Here is a 4,278-nt window from a genome sequence, read left to right on the forward strand (position 1 = left end):
TTTATTAGTTAATGCATAAGTGGTTGGTTGTATGTACATTGGCAGACAGATTTTATTGTTAATGCATAAGTGGTTGGTTGTATGTACATTGGCAGACTTTTTTTACTATGTAGATAACTGACTCTGGCTTGTCTGCCTTGGCTACTCAGGAATATCTTGAGAATCTTCAAGCACGAGGTTGTCCCCAACTTGGAGATACAGGTACATTTTGGGTCCATGTTTGTGTAGGTTATTAAACACTGTTAAACTTTTGTTTTTTTTACTGCCCTATGGACCATGTCTAATTAATAATCCCAACAGACAAATTGTAAATCACTTGGCAGACTTGTAGCTCAAATTACTGTATTGAATTACATAATACAGAACTGCTTGCGAGTATACCTCATGAAGGATTTTTATATTTTTTTTTCATTATCCTACTTAATCTAACCTTGTCTAACTAAGTTTCTAATTTTTATATTTCAGTTGCTTTTATATTAATATATAATGAATACATATGAAAAATAAGAAATATAGTATTTATCGGGGTCATCTCTTTTATTTATTTATTTTTTGCTGTTGACTGTCAATGAAAATTAAGGCTACTTTTTTATACTAATGGTACTACTACACTAACTAATTTTTTGTTTAACCCTATTGCCACAGGTATCCTTTGCTGCACATGACACAAGGTTTTAGTGTCTTATATTCAAGATTTTATTAAACTAATATTTGTTTAAATAAAATCTTAGCTAATAATCCATATTTCAATAGTATATAAGTTTAACGTTCTTAATTCTGCAAGGCAATATTTTTAAAAATCCTAAATTTCCCCTAGTGTGGTGCACATGACACATCTTCTCTAGGCATCTAGAGAAGACTCAATATATTCACAGGCAAATCATTTTTTAAGTTTATTAAAAATACTTCACTAAAATATCTAATTTTTTGTTTGTGAAAGATTTGTAATGTTTACTGAAAGACTGCCAAATTTTGTGAAGATACACTTACTCTGTTAGTAGTATCAAAACTCTAATGACTTTAAATGAGTGCAAAGTGGTCACATGGTCATTCAATTCAACTGACCCCCTGTAGACAGAGTTAAACACAGGTTTCTTGTATGATACGGCTTCCATAGTCTGTGAATCTTACCGAAATCAAGAAAACCCATCAAAATATGTATTTCACAAATAATGATATAGTTTTTAGAAAATTCTAATGTTAATAACCAGACTGATAATAGTGATATTTTTATTTGAACCTTGTGTTATATAGGCCTTCCTGGCTTCACAACAGATTATGGAAGCCATAACATGTGGGAAATATACTTTTATAAAGATAGAAACTGAACATATGTTATTGCAACAAGACAAGAATCATTTAATAACATTAGTTTATCATAGGTTTCAAATAATGTGAACCAGTGTTTTTTAAGTAATAAAGTAAAAAATGTAGAAGCTGGACAAACAGTGAAAAACTGTAATAATTGTGATATTCACATTAATCCATTCCTGATCTCAGATAAGAGATATATTAATGTAGCATTTCAGATCTGTGCCAATAGTTGCTCCTCATTTTAATTTTTTTGCCAGTTTTGTCATTTTCCACCATGTCATTTAGTTTCTTGTACTACCTGCAGATGGTATAGACTTCTGGCTGCCGAGTTTCATTACTGACAAAAGGCCTCTCAATAAATAGCTTTGAAATATGCTATCTGAAATGAATGTATGAAAAAAAAAAGCGTTTCTAATCCAAAATATTAGGCTTAGCATTCAGTTAATTGTTAAACTTATAAATGGAGCTGCAGTAAGAGACAAGGTTTCCTAAAGCAGCTGTAGCAATTTAATAAAATAAAACTGTGGAAATTCATTGTCATTATGATTACTAAATCACTGATTTATTGGAACATCTTTATTTTGTTACATGATGAGAGTTATTAGACATAAATGTTACTTTAAATTCACACACATGATCTTTCAATAGCTGGTTGTTCTTTGTAAATTTTACATATGATTGTAATTTGCTGAAGGACTAAACAGCCAAATTTAAAATGGGTTTTAATCATTTCTACACGGGTCAGGGGTCAAAGGCCATGTCATCTCGTTTGTTGACTTGCATTCAAAATTTTATTGAACTATTATTTATGAATTTATGTCATTAAGTTTGGTATCAAACTGTAGGTTATAATACATGTTTTAGTGTTATACATTATTTAATTTCTTAATTTAAAAGTAAATATTAAAGAAACACACCAGAATATTTATTTTTGTGTGTCATGTGGTATGTTGAATGCAGCATTGGTTCAAATTAGATGTTTGTGATGTCCAAATACAAATTATATAGTTTTGTATGAATTAGGAACTCAAATTACCAATATTGACAAACTAGAAAAAAAATAAGAACCTCAGATCTTTTCTATTTGTTGAGATATCACTCATTTACCAAATCAAACTGTGTCCCCACTCACCTCTTTCCATTTTAGGAAATGGTCCCTTATATATACATACTTATATATATATGAAATGTGAATAACCAATCAAAAGCTCGGAATGTCCCCCTAGTGGCTTTCTCAGCCATTTTCAAATATAACATTGTTATTTATTTTGATACAAGATGGCATAGAGGTAAGTCTAGTCTTTAGTCTGATCGAACTTTCATATTTTTTTAGATCCAAATACAGCTTAGTTACTAAAATTGATAAATTATAATTGAGTTCTATTGTATCGATATTGCATACTTACAATGTGTCGTAGTCAAAGAATTAAGTAGTAGGTGTTTGTCTTGAGTGGAAAGGATTAAAACACATTATTAAGATGCATGTTGTTTTGTGAAAGCCATGTAATTGTGTGAGTAAGTGTTCTATTATATGTAAATATACAGAAATGTGAGCACATTACAGCTTATTTTGTTTTCAGGATTTATAAGTCTTATCTTGTTGTGTCCTGGCCTTCATTGCTTGGATGTAAGTGGTTGCATTCTTGTATCAAATGATACTGTACAGGCTGGCTTAGATGCCGTTAAGGATCGAATGTTGGACTCAAAACTGGTTATTACTGTTGGAGGTGAGTTTTATAAGATCTGTTATTCTTTTTATTACCAGAGCTTATAGTACCAAAACTGTACTTGATATTGTCGATACAGCTACTGTTTTTCTATAGCTTGCAGTATCAAACCTGCACTTCATATAAAACTTTTAGCAATATAGCCAATAACCAAATTAGATTAAATTACTGGAACATAAACAAGAAATAGTAAGGCCAGTTAGCTGTATCGACAATATCAAGTACAGTTTTGGTATTATAAGCTCTGGTAATAAAAAGAATAACAGTACATGTATCGACAATATCAAGTACAGCTTTGTCACTATAAGCTGTAGAATAACCGTAGATGTATCAATATGACATACAATATTGGTGCAATAAACTATAAAATAACTGTACAATAGAAAGTTTTAAAATAACTCACATTAAATAACAGCCTCATACTGTAACCACCTGAAAAGTACAATGTTGGGGTTGTGTTTTCATCATATGAGTGTCGAAGGCCCATTGCTACAGTAGTGTGCCCCTGTTTTTGGGGCTGTGGTAAATTTTGTAAGAGTGGTGGTCAAATCACACTTTTAATTTGAGTAACACAAGATTTGTTGGGTCTGTTGACCAGCTGTCTTCCCCTCTAGACTATCAGTTCCAAATTATGGATAGTTGGCACAGATAGCAAAACAAATAAACTTTTCTGAACAGTTATGATTTCTTTTTGATAATTTTTAAAGTACACTGTGCTAGAGCTTGCTGCTTTCATGCTTTATTCACTGTTAATATAGGCTGTAAGGTAGAAGATGTTTACTAATGTTAAATAATCTAATATGTATAATGTTGTTACGTTGTGAACATTCTGAAATTTTACACTAGGTACAAGTGTTGTCCCCGAAAAGCTAAATTTGGACAGCCCTGTGTTAGAAGTATCTAGGTTGAATCTCTGTGCTGACCATTTACGACCAGATCATGCTGATTGGTTTGGTAAGTATGAAAGTTTCTTGAATTGCTGAATATATAAAAAAAATTACATACACGATGGCTGGGTTCATCTGTGAAAGTCATTGTTAATCATTACAGTTCCTTGTATTGTTGATAAAGTAACACTAGGGATGACTTGGTTCATCTGTGAAAATCCTAGTTAATCAGTGAAGTCTTTTATATTGTTAGTAATGTAACCCTAGGGATAGCTGGGTTCATCTGTGAAAGTCATTGTTAATCATTACAGTTCCTTGTATTGTTGATAAAGTAACACTAGGGATGACTT

The 4,278-nt window shown here is 31.4% G+C and overlaps 1 long non-coding RNA gene across 1 annotated transcript; it reads left to right on the plus strand.

Moving 5' to 3' along the window:
• The first annotated feature begins 103 nt into the window (after positions 1–103).
• Positions 104–3,991, plus strand: LOC111089214. Its single transcript, XR_002613520.1, has 3 exons — positions 104–201; positions 2,895–3,041; positions 3,888–3,991. It is a non-coding gene; the product is annotated as an uncharacterized LOC111089214 (long non-coding RNA).
• The last annotated feature ends 287 nt before the right edge of the window (positions 3,992–4,278 follow it).

The sequence above is a fragment of the Limulus polyphemus genome, unplaced genomic scaffold (assembly GCF_000517525.1).
Source record: "Limulus polyphemus unplaced genomic scaffold, Limulus_polyphemus-2.1.2 Scaffold5586, whole genome shotgun sequence".
Lineage (NCBI taxonomy): Eukaryota > Metazoa > Arthropoda > Merostomata > Xiphosura > Limulidae > Limulus > Limulus polyphemus.